The sequence below is a fragment of the Canis lupus genome, chromosome X (genome assembly GCF_048164855.1).
Source record: "Canis lupus baileyi chromosome X, mCanLup2.hap1, whole genome shotgun sequence".
Taxonomy (NCBI): Eukaryota; Metazoa; Chordata; class Mammalia; order Carnivora; family Canidae; genus Canis; species Canis lupus.
Window position 1 is genome coordinate 108799774 of NC_132876.1, and position 17071 is coordinate 108816844.

Sequence of the window (17071 nt, forward strand, 5' to 3'; positions counted from 1 at the left end):
CCTTCCCTCGTATTTCTCAGCCTCACGGGCACTTTAGGATCACCGGGTAGGAGGGCCTTTAAAAGATCCTGAAGTCTGGGTTCTACCCCCAAACATTCTAATTTTGCTGAACGTGGTGCAACTTGGGCATTCTTTTTTAAGCTCCTTGGGTGACTATAATCTGCAACCAAGGTTCAGACCCTCTGGCCAGCACCCTCCCTAGAATGTGGACACCGTGAAGGCATGACCGTGTCCTCCTCAGTTTCATGTCCCAGGTGCATAGCATAGTGGCTGGCACAAGAGTTACTCAATAAACATAAATAGGTATTTAAGATCTTGGCATTTCTGATTCCCTCCCAACTATGGAAGGAAGTGATCATCATATCCCTGACGTTCTGATCCTAGAATCTTGGTCCAGTAATCCCAGGGGCTCTTGTAATTAGATTCCCATGATCACCATTTGGGTCAGGCACTGGATAACAGGGACACTGGCGGTGGTCCCCCAAACCCTTCCTTTATGAATTGAATAGATAAAGAATAACTCCATGTCACATGGAAGCCTGGGGGAGAGCTCTCATCAATCCTGTTCACAAAGGAAAAGAATTCCCTCCCAGGAAGTGCTTAATGGAAATGAAAAGAAGACTGCAGCAAGATTTCCTTCTCAGGCCGACTTGACTTGAGGTACGCCAGCATGAGACCTTATTCTGTAAGCCCCACTGCTACTCTGTCTGATCACGTGTTTCACTGGGGACACATTTATCGAATGGATATTTTGTGTAAGTTTCTGAAATAAGTGCTATGAAAAATACTAGGAAGTTTCGGCATAATAATAATACGTCAAAAATGCATAGAACTTTCAAGTTGACGAGGCACATGGTGCGTTCTAAACTTGATATTTCAAAAGAGTCTGTTCAGCCCAATCATACACCAGTGAACTCACAAAGGTATCCAGTCCCCCCTTCACTCCCTTTGCCATGGTTACGGCAAATTCTAACACTTTGGTTTCCACATCTAAAGCCAGCCTCACAGGAAAATAAGTTATTACTTGCCCAGGAATAATTTAAGAAGTTCTAGAAATACCTCACAGCCAAAAGCACCTACCTACCTCCCCCACATCTGAAATCCCAGCATTTGAGATTCTTTCCTTCCTGATATCCTGCTAGGAGGAGCAAGAGAAAGCTCTCACAACTTAATGAATTTATCAGCTGCTTCCTTATCCCAAGAAGCACAGAAGAAGAAGGGGCAGGATGAGTGAAAGTCTGGAGGAGAATAAAGACAAAAGTGCTGGGGAGCCTGGAAAACAAATCTCTCCACCTCCATACTCCACTTACGGTCAGTGGTGAGTACTGCCCCATTTCTGCTATGGGTGAAGTGATCATACACTCAGGATGTCCAAAACCAGACAGCTCCACTCCTTCTGTCTCAATAAGCTTCTTCAGTCTGCTAACTTTCACTTACTTGACATATTTTGTTTGTGTTGTTAAACCTTCTGAATATAAATTGCATATAAACGGCTCCAGATCGCCTGAGGGGGGAAAGAAAAAGTATTTCTCAACAGGGGCCCTTACTGGCATTTTGGATGGGACAGCTCTTCCTCGCGCTAGACATTTTCGCTCTCTCCCCCACTTCAGCAAATGGAAGTAGCACGCCCCCCAGTCATTGTGACAATCAAAAATGCTCCCACACACTTCCAAATGCTCGCTGGAAGCGTGGTACTGGCGTGGGTTCAGAATCGCTCATTTTACACCCTGAGCCAGCAAGACACAAAAGGCTCACAGCCATCTTGTAGAGGCATTTTGCCTACAGAATTTTGAAGATGAGGTTGTCATCTTACCCTACCACCTTCATTAACAAACAAAGCAAAAATTAGAACTTATCCAATCACGTGATGCCCTTCTACCAGAAACAAGAAAGAAAGAAAAACCAAAAAGGGTTTGTCCTCCCCTTTATGAGAGTTTAAACATTGTATACGTTCCTCTCAAGCCTTCTCTGAATTGGGTTGTTCTCAGTAAAACTCCAATATACGTGACATTTATTTTGAAACCTTCAAAGAGGATTATAGAAGTAGTGATCTCTGAGATACTCAACGCAACTTGAACTTGACCCCAGATGGGGAAGTTATGTCCTGTAAGGAGGAACATTTCAGTGTCCCTCAGGGGGCGCCATAACCCCTTCGCAGGCCTCTTCTGTGGCTAGGCTGGTCTGCAACCCAGTTCCATTATCAGAGGATTGGTAGCAAAGAATAACTCTCAAATGTGGTCCTCTGGGGAAACAACCAGGCCAATTCTGGTAGCCCCATGGCCCTTTGTCTGTACCAAGGTCTCATAATCCATCCTGCTTGGATTCCTTCCCCCAACACAGTTTGATTATCTTTAGCCATGGGTGATACCAAGGTGAACCAAACTGTCCTAATTCCAGGCGATGGGTCCCAACTTAATTTCCAAGGTACTAAGCATTCCTGTGCAAGGGATCCTGAACACTTCCATCTGTTCAGACACACAGGACCTTGTATTCTTCTCACCAAGAAAGAATCTGAGTTCTTTTTCTCCAATTCCCTATGGCTAAGCAATCACTTGAAATATTCCAAGTCTAATTGCTGAAATAATGTCATCAGGCAGTAAGTACAAGGCTGTGTCCTCACTTTGCCAAGAACAGATATCAGGGAAACAGTCACTTTCTCTGTACTCTTCTGATTGGCATGTGTATGAGTGTGATATATATATACATTACATATATATATGTAATTTTTTTGGTAAATTTTGAAGGCAGACCCAACAGTGCTACTCTTGAGTATATATGCAAAAGAAAGAAGTGTCCAAATAGCCCTTTTCTGTACGTTGTCCACAAAAACACCTATAGAAGAATGTTTACATCAGCTTTTCTCATAGTACGCAAAAAACTGCAGAACAACTCAGCAACAAGAGATGGGCTAATAACTGTGGTACGGCCATGCAATAGAATACTACCTAGCAGTACAAAGGAATGAAGTGCTGATGTATACTACAACCATCTCGAATGTATCATGCCTAGCAGAAGGAGCCAGAGCAGGAACAGGTGAAACTAATGTGTGGCATTGGAAATCAGAGTAGTGGTTTCCTCTGGGAGAGGGTGTCATTTGTGTGGGAGCATGAGAGGATTTTATAGGGTGGCTGAATTGTTCTCTATCTTTATTTGGGTGGTAGTTTATGAGTATACAGATAGAAATTCACAAAGGCACCTGGGGTGAGCATCTGATTCTTGGTTTCTGCTCAGGTTGTGATCTCTAGGTCATGGGATCGAGCCCTGTGTCGAGCCCTGCACTCAGTGGGGAGTCTGCTTGAAATTCTCTCTCCCTCGCCCTCTGCCCCTCTCCCCACCCCCCCACCCACCCCCACCCCCGCTCATGCATGCACATACATTCTCTCTCTCTCTCTCTCTCTCTGAAATAAATAAATCTTTTTAAGAACTTTGTCAAATGGGGGCACCTGGGTGGCTCAGTGATTGAGTGTCTGCCTTTGGCTCAGGTTGTGATCCTGGAGTCCCAGGATCGAGTCCCGCATTGGGCTCCCTGCAGGGAGCCTGCTTCTCTCTCTGCCTGTGTCTCTGCCTCTCTCTCCTTGTCTCATCATGAATAAATAAATCAAATCTTAAAAAAAAAAAACTTTGTCAAATGATACACTTAAGATTTGTGTATTTTACCATAGGTAAATTATTCCTCAATACAAAAAATTCTAGGGCAAATGCAAACTGATGTATTTAGAAGTTTCAGCGAAGAATTTCTCTTATATGCAGTAATACATATGATGCCCAATGTTTATACTAATATTTCTCTCACCTATGTCATACTTTGCGAAATCACATTATTATGCTTTCCTCAAAATTATGTAATTCAACACAAGTTGATGGGAACCCTTTCTTCCAGAGGGCTGTTTGAACTGGAGCGGCATCCAAGAGAGTAAGCAAAACCCCTCCGGTGAGTGAGTGGTCTCAGTTTAAAAGCAGATTTGCTAGGAAGGCACTTCATCCTTATCCCCAGAATCTTGCCAGGAATCCTCAAGACAGACCTCCTTTCATGAGGCCTACTGAACTCTCCAATGACTGTCGGAACAATAACTGCCCTATGCCCCAAGTTTCTTCCTTTTCAAATCCAGTCTTTGCCCGTGTGAATAATTTATGACAAGTCTGGTTTAGAAGACAAACACACAGCCTCTACCTGATTGAATGGCCCTTTCAGCTTTTCAAAATGCAATAAAGCAATTCAGTGATCTAAGATTGTTTTCCCAAGCAAGCATTTAATTACTGCACAATTACTGGACCCTGCATCTAAACTGACACTCGCTAACTCCAGAGCAAGAATAATCTGAAAATAAAGAAACTATTTAGAAAATCATATTCCAGTTGTTTACAACAGCACAGTGGGCTTCTTGACTACTTATCACATTGTTTTATCATGGTAAAACAAATTAGAATTTCAAAGGAAGTTGTTGCAGCATTGCTTATAGGGTTTTTGTTTCCCAACACGCTAAGAAGAACTTGATGAAAGCTTGATTTATTATTGCATGTCAGAGTTCAGGGCCACTAGCGGAGCGCAGCAGAAGCAAACCCACCCACAAGCTAGACCGAGTAAAGGACATTCCACTAATGCCGTATATTTTATCCAAATGTGAATGCATTAGGCACCTAAGTTGCAACTATAAAACCTAAAAAACTTTTAATTCACGCCTGCTTACGGGTTATGAGACCATAGCAATGGAAGGATAAAACCGAAAAGCATTGCCTTCTCAAGGAGGAGTTAGAGCCAGAAAATCAAGACCTGCCAGTAGATCCTCAGGACCAGCCTGAGATACCTGCACACTCATTGCCAGCTCCATGACTTTCTTCTCAGGTTTTCTGGAGTACTGTCTCTAACGGCATGCATTAAGAGCAGGCCCTGAGACTCACGCTAATGTACAATGTGATTTATCAAGGAAGAGCTCCCAGGAGAAACCAGTAAGGGTGAGAGGAAAGGGGCAGGAAGCCTAACAAGAGTATGACCTCAGAGATCTGGGGATCTCAGCTCATGTGGACCCCTTGGGGGGCTCTGAAATCTAAATGCCACCTCGAGGCAAAAGAGCACCAGCCAGTCATCGGCTAATGGACCCAGAGTGGCGCTTGGGGGAGATGAACTCCTAATAACGTGGTTCTCCCCTGGTGTCTGAAAGTTGGCTCCAGTAGCACAAAGATAGGCCCCTAAAGAAAGCTGAAGGCAGGTGTGTTCTGGTAAATGTTTAACAACTGGTTGGGGGCTGAGGTGGAGGAGCCTTGATTTGTAGCATTTGCTGATTTCTGCCATGTAAATACTCCCACCGTGGCCAGTGTCTAACTACCAACTTGTCATCACTGACCATGGGGGCTTGGAAAGAGATGCACAGATCCTCCACTGTATCGTAGTTCTATTATACAGCCATAATAATACACGTAAATAACCTCAAGAGCATAGATGAAAGTAATATGTAGTAAAATAATTAGGAAGTAAGGAGTTGTCTTTACTACCTTTTGTGTAATATAATTCGTTTTATTGTAAGCGTATATAGTCAATTCTCGTTATTCACGATAGTTCTGTAAAGTTGCTGCAAATACTCAATTAGCAAATACCGAATTGTCACTTCTAGAAGAACTACAGGGCTAGTTTCCTGCAGACCTTTGGTCAAAATATTTTGCCAACCAATCAATGCATGACTTTGTTTCATGTATGTTTCTGTTTAAAGACAATTTATTTACTGTATGTTGCTGCTTCATTAGCATTGAACTCATGACCAACAGCTCTATAACTCATGCCTGAACAAGGCTTATTTAACACATGTATTTTCTCCATAAAGCATATCACAACCTTTTTGTGCTTAGGAACACGAGTCAGCACTTCAGCACTACACTTAGGAGCCATTTTCAACAGTGAAATCATCCACAAAAAGCACAAAAATGTGAAAAACCTGGCACTAAATATACCACAAAAAGGAAACTCATTTACAGTATGTGAGGGCTGGAACAAGAAGGTCTTGTTTGACCTCAGCTAGGAGCGTGCAAATCAGGCAACTTGAATTTTTCCAGCTCTGCACATGCACATGTTTACAAATGACCACAAAGGTGCCCCAACTATTGATTTGGGGCTTACAAATAAATTTTAGCGAGTAAGCGAATTCACAAATATGGAATCCGTGAATAATGGGAGTCAACTATATACATAATTTTTAACAATGACTGTGTTTAACAGCCTACTCAGAGAATTCCTGAAAAGTCAGCAGTCAGCTCTTGTGAGCCTAAATGAGCCAGCTTCAACACAGCCTTGACTGGACTGGACTGGACATTATCTTGACCGCCATCTCCACTGGTCTATAAACCACAATGCAGAACCAGGTCCAGTTTATTTCATTATTCTCGCTCTTAGCTCAATGCCTTGCTCATGGCAGGTAATCAGAAACTGTTAATGGATGGATGAATGCAGTGCCCCTCTTTTTATTATAATGGCAAAATAATAAAACTCACATTGGAAGAACACTTTTATGTTTAAAAAGTGCCTTCCCATCCAAAGGTTGTCTGGTGCTCGCAAAAAATTCTATGGCCAGCATTAACAATTGTACAGATAAGAAAATGAGGCTCTAAGATTTAGGTGACTTCCCAAAGATGCCAATCAATTAGGAAGAAGTCAGGACTCAAATCAAGCCTTCCTACTTCAAATACCATGTGCCTGCATCATACTAGGATTAACTGTGTCCCTCCGATTAATGACTATCAACAGGAAACACACCCGTGCTATGTACGGACAGGGTACCCGCTTTTGCTTCAAAGGTTTCAACTGAACAAGTCACCACACCAGTCTACCCAACAAACCAACAACAACAAAAATGACCTTTGATCATAACTATTCAGTCATTCATGGTACAGAATTTAGTGTTCCAGATTTTGAAGGGCTTCAGGTAACTGAAACACAAATCATCTAAGCACAACTATTTCTCTAGGAACAGTTTTTAATAAAATGTGTCAAACACATATGCTAAGGCAATTTCTAAATTCTCAAACGACCGAAGTGTTTGTATGAGGTCCTGGATATCTCCTAAATCATATTTCCTTTAAGAGTAGTTTATTTCCTGTGCATGTCCACACACAAGTTATCTGCTTTTTCAACTTTGCTAATGTTTTCTCTTTCGCTTACGGCTATGTCTAACAACGCAACATTTTTAACCGCCTGTGTACCTGTTGTAAGAGGAGAACACAAGAACCACACTGAGGTTCAGAGGCTAGTCAGCTAAACTTAGCACTTCAGCAACAAGTTCTGTAACCAAGTCCTCACAAAGTTCACAGTTCAAGTCACGTGTGCACACACACGCACACACACATGAGATATGGAACTGAAAATGGCCTCCCCAACTGTACCGCCATATTCAGAAATTTAACTTATCCTCAGAGATTCCAGGTCATAATAATAAGCAGCAGGACCTTAAACAATACCTTCTTCATAATAGGTACTCAGCAAATGTTATGAGCCAGAGTCTATGTTTTCCACATAAATCTACAGTAAAAAAAAGAGAGAGAGAGAGAAAAAAAAATATATAAAGTCATTGAATGAAATGAAAGATCTTTCTCAGCTCTTGTCCTGGCCGGTGAGCCACCTATCAGTTCAGCTACATTAAGGAAAAAGTTTGCTACTTATATGTAAAGTAGCTTGGTACAGATGGGCACCAGTAGCCTTAGAATGTATTAGTGTATAGTTCTCAGCTTTATTTCCTCTCTACAGGGAGCTCGTGTAGTGATGAAAAATGAGACTCAGCTTATCAATGTGGTGAGATGAGTCCCTTCCAAGAGTACAATCTGCAGGAAGACTTGAAAAATCCTTTGACCTGGCAATTCCACATCTGGGAATTTAGCTGTAGGAAATAGCAAAAGATTGATAGGTGAAGAGCTCCCAGAAATATTTAGCAAAAACATACAGAACATACTTTTTTACTTGGCAAATGACTTTAACAGAAGATATTTCAGAGGAAGAAATAAAAAGAACCAATAGTTGTAGGAAAGAAGTGCAATGGTAAGATACCATTTTTTTTCCCAGCCATCAGCCTGGGAGAATGAAAAACATTAGTAACAGCCAGCGTCATCAAGATTGTGGAAAAATATTGGAGGAGTGTGATTTGGTACTCTACATTTTGAGGGTCAGCTATCTATATCTGTTGAACTTGCAAGCACCCATACTCTGGACCCAGGCATCTACCTTATCAAAACACGTACCTATGTTTAAAAAGGTATATATGCAAGAATAGTTATTTCAATTATCATTTATTGTGATTGGAAAACAATTACAAAACACTAAAGGTGCATTACCAGGGGAGTCGTTGTATTAATTATGCCTTGTCAGTCCGATGGACTAATATACAGCAGGCTAAAAGAAAAAAATGGGTCGATATATTAATACGGAACCATCACCATGACATACTGTTAGATGGAAAAAGCAACTTGCAGAATAACACATAGTATTGGATCTCATGTAAGGAAAAAAATGCTATGAGTCTATGTACGCATATGCTTGAAAGTAGATGTATAGATGGGGCTATATAGAGGCACAATGAACTGCACTTGCTACTTGTCCAAAGTTGAGTAGTTGGAGAGTCAAAGTAAGGGGGCATTTTTTGTTTGTTTGTTTGTTTTCCTGTGTGTGCTACAGTATTGGCATAATTTTGCAAGGGAGAATGTAATTATGTACCGCTTCAATGATTTTCATAAAAATACATGACAAAAGATTTTTTTTAAACTCTTCATTTAGAAAGGACTGGGTGCTGGAAGGCAGAAAAGCAAAATGGAAGTTTTGAAAAATAAAAAGACTGAGTGGCTGTGTGTGACGGAGTGTTCAAAGACCACTTGTGGACTCTCTACCCCAAAGTTACAAATTGGCCAGTGGGAGGAAGAGGCCAGGAATCACAGGGAATTCTGTTGGCTGCTTGGGCTTGACTTAATCTGATCAGAACCTAAATAGAACATGAATTTTAAAAAAAACTGTTCTTTCCACTTCTCTCTCTGTGGTAGATTAAAGATAGCCACAAATTCTTTGCTATTCCTCCCATCAAGAAATGGAGTCTCTTTCCCATCTCAAATCTAGGCATGTCCTGTGACTTGCTTTGGCCAGTAGAACATGGCAGAAATGACGGAGGGCTTGTTCTGGGCCAAGCCTTTGAGAAGCCTGGCAGCTTCCACTACATAGGGGGAAGCCAGCTAGCAGTGAAAAAGTCTCGCAATTCTGAGACTCCTGGGCGAGGGCCTAGCTAGCCATGTGGAGAAGCCACCCAGCAAACAACTGAGGGCCCAGACATATGACCCCAGCTGAGCCATTCCCGCCAATATTCCCAGTCATTTCAAGCCACCCAGCCAAGCATCCAGACACCGTGGAGCAGACAAGCCCTCCCCGCTGTGCCTCTCCAAATGCCTGAATCACAAAATCATAAGTAGAATAGCTACTGCTTCAAACCACTAAGTTCTGGGGGTAGTTCTTACTCAGCAATAGGTAACCAAAAGCCTCTACGCTGTTCTTTTTCTCCCCCTTCCCTGAAAAATAAGAAGACGTTACTGGGATGTGTAGTCTGACGAGTTGGCTTTTATTACAAATCCTGTAGCCGCAGTGCTGACCATGCAAACTAACATTCTGACCCAAAAGATACACTGTGCCAAACACTCAGAAAGCTATCTTCCTAGAAACTTCCAGCTAAGTATTGTCAGGGAGCCAATAGCGCATGGGTGTTTTCGAGCTGGAAATAATCAGGTCATTATTGAATTTGGAAAACCAGATTGCCAGCCCCTGACATCACAAAAGGATTGCTCTTCTCTGGAACCTACTCTGCATGAGTTCATCCAGAGGCTGGACCCTCAAAGGGATACACCCTGGGTCATCCACCTGGTCCTATATGCCCATCTCAGTCCCAACTACCATGACTGGGGAGTGTCTGGGAGTCATCGAGGGGCTGAAAGAGCTGGCCAAGTGAGAGAGGTCACAGGTGTGGGTGGGAGAAAAGCCACAGATGTGGCCTTCAGATCATCTGGGTGGGCCCTTGGGACTCAGCTTCCAACAGGAGTGAGACCCAATGAAATCTGGCTACTTGACTTCTCACAGCAGGAAATGGGCAGTCCCTGTCACCCTTGGCCAGAAGCTTCTCCAAAGGAAGTTTTTCTGGCACACCAAGACAGGAAGTTGCTTGGTTTCCCTAAACCTTCCTAAACAGTTCCTCTGTTCCTCAGAATCATGGCTTCTGACATGCACATCTCCACTAGTCATTACAGCCCAGAAATTGGAAAACACTTTATTCATCCAGATGAATGTGCAGAGATGTTTCTGACTTCACTGTCACGGGTAAAACGTCACTGGATGGCTTTTTCTTGTTTTGGGATACTCTTAGTTTACTGTGACTTTCTTTCTGGTTAATACGGAGTTGAAATTTTGAAACATCCCAAGAATGATCATTTTTCGTCATTCTGGGTAAATAGATGTGGCCATCATATAGCCTAGACCTAGAGCCTGGCTCCCTGTGACCACCAGGCCCTGGGATTTTTTTTAAGATTTTATATATTTATTATTTATTTATTCATGAGAGAGAGAGAGAGAGAGAGAGGCAGAGACACAGGCAGAGGGAGAAGCAGGCTCCATGCACGGAGCCCGATGTGGGACTTGATCCCGGGTCTCCAGGATCACACCCTGGGCCAAAGGTGGCGCTAAACCGCTGAGCCACCCAGGGATCCCAGGCCCTGGGATTTTGCTAGAAATGCAGACTCTCAGGCCCCATGCCATACTGCGCCAGCACCTGGTGCTTATTGAGATCCTCAAGGGATCTGTGTGCACAGTAACATTGGAAAAGTGCTGGTGTGGGGGACCACATCCTTATGCAGCTGCTCCAGAAACATCCAGCTCCTCCTCCTCCCCACCCCCCAAAATTTCTTGCAGGCAGAATCATTTTTCAAGAAACATGGAAAGTGGCCCAAGTAGACCAACCCACTGCCTCAAATAGCAAGAACTCAGGTAGTAGTTAGACTTTGCCTAGACAGGGGCTCTTGGCATTGAATTGTGTCCCCCAAAAAGATACGTTGAAGTCCTAACTCCCAGGACCTCAGAATGTGATCGTATGTGGAAATGGGGTCCTGGCAGATGTAATTAGCTAAGATGCGATCCTCCCGGAGCGGGCAGGCCCTTAGTGCAGTGTGATTGGTGTCCCCATCGGAAGAAAAGACACACTCACAGAGCAGATGGCCATGTGACCACAGCGGAAGAGATTGGAGTGAGGCAGGTACAAGCCAAGGAACGCTAAGGACTGCTGACAACCACCAGAAGCTGGAAGAGGTGAGGGAGGAGTCTCCCCTACAGGGGGCAGAGGGAGCATGGCCCTGCCAACACCTTGAGGTAGCCTCCAGAACTGTGGGACAAAAAAGCCACCCAGTCTGTGGCGCCTCCTTACGGCAGCCCTAAGAAACAAATGAGACAGGGAAGGGAGTAGATGGGCCTTGCAAACCGTCAGGGCCCCCCTCCCCCCACACACCTCCTTTCTTAGCCCCAGGTCAGGGCGAGCCGCCTCCTCCTCCTCCTCCTCCTCCTCCTCCTAGGGATTCCCTCCCTGCTGATTCATTTCACAGCTGAAGATTATCTAAGCACTATGGCTATCTTGGGCGATAACATCACAGAAACCACTCTCCTAGCAATAAGGGAACAGAAGTTAAGTATCTTAAAGTGCCTGGTACAGCAAGTCCTGCTCTGTTTTAAACACCTTCAGAACACAGAGGAAGTGAAAGCACAAATGCCCTTCAGAACCTGACTCTTCATCAGAAACAGCCATCCAGCTGGCTGGCTTGTTGAGGAGGACACCACAGAAAATAGCCCTCATCTGGCCTCTTCTTAGCTCTGTTCCTTTCACCGTAGTGAGAACTGTCTGGTTTTGGCTTATCCTGCTTAGTGCCACATGGAACCTTCTGTTGTTCTTCAGCAACTTCACTGCCACCCTGAACCTCAGGCTGAGAGGGGAAATCCTGCCCAGCGCCCTTTCTCAAGATACCGAATGTATGTTATTTATTTTCTCTTATCCCTCCCTGTGGTTTACCAAGCATTTCGAAAGATCTTAGAACCAAAAAGAACCTCAGTAAACATCTGGTCCAACTGTCTTACACATGATGAAATGGAGGTTCAGAAAGGTCAGATGTTGGGCAGCAAAGCCAACATAAAAAAAAACAAAAAAAACAAAAAACAAAGCAAAGCAAAAAAACTCGGGCTGTCCGACTCCCAGGCTCAGCGAGCCTCATGGCCACAGGGAGTACGTTGCCTTTTCACTATTTTTTATCTGAGGCGAGGTTTAGGAGACCAAGCAACAACCAGAGCACAGCCTTTGAAGTCAGACGGAGCTCAGTGCGAGCTCGAAATCCTCCACCTACACGGTGGGTGACCCTGAGTGATTTCACCTCTTGGTTTCCTCATCCCATGTAACGGGGACAACACCACCACCTCACAGATGGCTATGATGATTTCTGTGATAACATATGGGAAGTTCTATGTCAGTTGGGGTGGTTTCAGCTCACAATGTCTTCGGCTCCACTCCCCAACTCCCCACCCACCTCCACCCCTTAGCATTTCTGTTCTTCTCCGTTGGCTTCAGCGTCAAGAAAGCAGCAAGATGGCGGCAGCTGTTCCAGGCCTCTCCCCCAAGCTCAGCACTCCAAGGAAGAAGAGAGATCGTCTCTTTTGGGGGCTCTCTCTTGGGAGTGAGAAAACTTTTCCCAGAAGCCTCCCAGTAGATTGTCCTAGTCTCACTGGCCAGATTAGGTCACATGGCCATGTGAGGAGAATGGGAATAATCTTAAACCAACCAGGCTATCCCTGAAGATGGGATCAGCTTCCTCTAGGACACATGGCTGAAAAAATATAGGATTCTGTTAGAAAAGAAAGTAGACTAGATGCTAGGTACGCGAGAAGCGGTGGCGATTGCCATAGGTGTTTTCCATTAACTTATTTTCTTGTGAGTGGAGAAGACACTTTTCTTTTAAAATTTTTATTTATTTATGATAGTCACACAGAGAGAGAGAGAGAGGCAGAGACACAGGCAGAGGGAGAAGCAGGCTCCATGCACCGGGAGCCCGACGTGGGATTCGATCCCGGGTCTCCAGGATCGCGCCCTGGGCCAAAGGCAGGCACCAAACCGCTGCGCCACCCAGGGATCCCTGGAGAAGACACTTCTGAAGTGTTTTAGATAACCCTTCTGACAAGATTTGAATGGCAAATTCCCTTCCCTCCCTCCATACCGTTTCTTCCAAAGGGAGTTTCCTGACATTCCTGCTACAGCATCCCCCCCACCCCTCTGGGAAGTATGTCAACTCTTAGCTATTCATCCCCAGTGACTCACCAAGTATGTGGACTGCCCCTCACGGTTGTACTGGAATTAATATCTAAGGAGAAAACCATCCATATGAATAGCACTCTCAAGTTTACAAAGCATTTCGATATATATTATCTCACGTAGGTCTCTACATCTGAGAAAAATGAGGAACAGGGCAAGGTACAACAACTTGCCCAAGGTCCTCAGCTGGTAAGTAGCAGTACTATCTAGGATGAGACCACAAATGCAATGTGCTTTCTGCTCTTCTGCTTGGCCACAAGCAATTCTGGCTAGAAATGTGGCCTACATGGCAGGCAGTCATGAGAGGGTATTGGTGCCGATTGAACTGTGGGGTTCTACAGTCTACATCCAGTATACCCATTCTTTCGAGATCCACCCATTTTTGAATCCAAAATCTTCCTAGAAGCACAAATGAAACCTTCTTTAATTCAAAGTAGAGCTTCTCATTTATTTATCAAACACTGCTATAGCACGTGCTGTGTGCCAGGCTTTATGCAACATGCTTTACACATATTAATTCATTTAATCCCACTCAGTTCTGTCTGGCTAGTGAAGTCCAATGTCCTTAGGTCATATGTGTTTCACAAACACCTCGTATAATTTATCCTATTGGAAACCCACTAAAGGATGAGACCCCAAAATGGTCCACAATTCAGGAACAGATGAAACTTCTGAGCAAAAATTTCTCCAAAACTAGCCATCTTTTCTCTTCTTCTTGTGTTAGGAGCAACCTATGCTCAAATTACCCAGTCAGGGCAAATATGTAAACAAATCAGGCTACAGTCTGCAATTGCTTGAGGAAAAATCTGGATTGTCCTAAACTTATTATAGAACATAATCCTTTCATAACCCCTTTTCTATCTTGGCAGATTATAATCTTCCTTAAAAGGCGAGGGAACTTTCTGGTTCAAGTTTAGGGATGCCGAAGGGTATTCGTTGGTGTTACTTTTGTGTCGACACATTCTTAATCTTCCTGTTGGTGTTTTAAAATAACAGATCACCCATGGAAATTATAAACTGTACCTTATAAAAGTCCCTGTGAAGTGTTGCCATTTGCAAGAAGGGCTTTCTGACAGCCCCAGAAGTCACAATATGTCTCCTGCTTTTCATGTGACAGTAATTACTATCTCAGATCTGAAGTGTTTACTCCTGCCGCCGAGAAGACAACATTTATAAGAGGTTCCAGCCGTGAACCATTACTGTTTGCAATATGGGAGGATAAAGCCTTCAAAGTATAAAAAGAGAAAAACCTAAGATATTTTGTCTCCTTTAACAGTTTGGGATAAGCCTTTTGTGGAGGATATGGTCAACAGCCTCATATGCTTGCAAAAAACAAGTCACAGTTGCATAGGTTTGATTAACAAGATACCAGCAGGTGCCAGGGTTTTTTTTTTTTTCCTCTCTCTCTCTCTTACAGTATTTTTCTTTTTTAAATTAAAATTTACCACGGAAAAAGTAAACCAGTAAAAATTACTGCTCCTCACACCTTGGGGGAACTAGAGAAAACTCTGTCAGATTCTAAGAAATACACTTATTTGAAAACATGGTTCACTTTGCTAGAAATAAATTCCCTTTGGTTGAACAGGTTGGATCGGCACTCCTCTGTAAAATGTCAAATGAAGACTACACCAGGGCTTCTTCAACCTTAGCATGTGTAAGAAGACTTTGGCAGCTTGTCAAAATGCAGATTCCTACACACCCCCAGAGCATCTGGCTCAGTAAGTCTGGGGTAGAGACCAAGATGCTTGAACTCAAACAAGCCACCAGTTAGTGCTGATGCAGCTGGTCTGGGAACCACCCTTTGACCAGCACTGGTCTACACCAGTAGCCTCTTCAGTGAAGGCTGGCATCTCACCTTTAGAGATTCCTTTCCTGGGGTAAAGAAATGTGCAAATTAAATATACCAGCCCATGTGACCAACTAAAGAAAACTGTATTCTTATTTTGGGTTTCAGTTCAATTCGCCAAACTTACTCTGCTGTCTTGCACTATGTCCACTGAAGACATCAGATTTACCCTCAAGAAGATTCCTACCTCTACATGTATGTAAATACCAAGGCAAATTATAATGAGACTGTGATATAACAAACACCAAAAATGAAGCCCAAACTCCTAGTGGATGCTAGCATTCAGGGAATGTCAAAGCAAAGATGAACGGGCAGGGAATGGTCAAAGAAAGCTTACAGAGAAGGTTTGCAAGATACTTTATACTTTGCCATAGAGCTCTCATATAATCTCATGTCTTCTATAGAACCGGAACAATCCTGTGAAGTATATATGACTTTCTCCATTTTGTGGATGAAGAAGGCTGATGATGAAAGGCTGAGAGAGCTAATGTAATTTGCCAAAGTTATATTAAAAACAAATGAGTTAGATTTTAAACGGTGGAACTAAGATGAAGAGCATCCCCAGATAGAGAAGCAGCAGGAAAAGAGAAAGGAAATTAGAAGATTCTAATCATCACAGAAATATTAATAGTAAATAGCTGACATTTCTTGACTACTTAATACTGCCAGACACAGTCCCAAGAGCTCAGTATACATTATCTCATGTAATCCTAATGAGCAATCCCATAAAGTAAGTATTATCATTGTCCCCTTTTACAGAGGAGAGAAACTGAGGCACAGAAGGTAAAGTAACATGTCCAAGGTCACATAACTAAAAAGCAGCTCTGTCAGAATTTGAACCTAGGTTTCTTAGAGCTCTAGTAAAGAGCAAGGAATGGGCTATATGACTAGAACTCTGGTGGTAGAGGTGAAGGACAGATGAGGTTAGGAAAAGCTCTTGAATGTCTACCTAAGAATAGTTGGACTTGATGTGGTACCAAAGGGGAATTAATGAAAGTTTTATTTTAAGTATGGGAATGAAAAAAATCAAAGCTCTGTTTTAGAATGATATCTGTAGCAGCAGCATCCAGGATGGTCTGGAAGGAATGGAGAAGAGAGGCAGGTGAATCAGTTACGGCTGTCAGGATTCACCTAAGAGCCAGAGCCAGACAAGTGTGATAAGCCCAGGTAAGTGTTGAATCACAGGAAGGTGAGGAAAGGGTTCCATGACTGGGACTCTGCCCAAGAGGGCCTGCTATGGAGAAGCATCCAGAACAGCCTTATGAGTTGGGGACCTCAAACAGACCTTTGAGAAGCCCAAGATCCTTACATCTGTATGGTACTTTACACTTTGCCAAAGAGTTTTCATGCAATCTCATTTGGTCTTTAGAATAAGTCTGTGTCTCTCATGTTCTGTCTCCCTTTCTGATATTTCCCACTCATTTTTTCTCCTTTCCCCTTTATTTCCTTTCACTATTTTTTATATTCCCAAATGAATGAGACCATGTAATGTTTGTCCTTCTCCGATTGACTTATTTAACACCAATAAAAAATAAATTTATAAAAAAATAAATTCTACTTAGGTAACACACACACACACACACACACACAAAATAGAGTAAGTCTGTGAAGTAGCTATTGCCCCATTTTGTAGACGAAGAAATGAAGCCTCAGTGGGTGAAAAAGAACTTGCCAAAGTTAGAAAGTGAGGAAAGTTGGAGCCAAGGAATCAAGTTCAGAGCTAACATTATGCTTCCCTGAAAGAAAATTTGGAAAACTTGACTGGACTGGCTCTCATGATGACTTCCCATGGCACCACGGGACTCATAGCTGTTAGTGAAGAGAGGCTCCCAGGATCAGAGAAGATTGGGTTAACCTGGGTTGTCTCCTGCAGAACTTTTCA

General features: G+C 43.2%; 1 long non-coding RNA gene across 1 annotated transcript; it reads left to right on the forward strand.

Moving 5' to 3' along the window:
* The first annotated feature begins 968 nt into the window (after positions 1 to 968).
* LOC140627690 (uncharacterized) lies at positions 969 to 15284 on the forward strand. Its single transcript, XR_012026328.1, has 2 exons — positions 969 to 1318; positions 14929 to 15284. It is a non-coding gene; the product is annotated as an uncharacterized lncRNA (long non-coding RNA).
* Positions 15285 to 17071: the final 1787 nt, after the last annotated feature.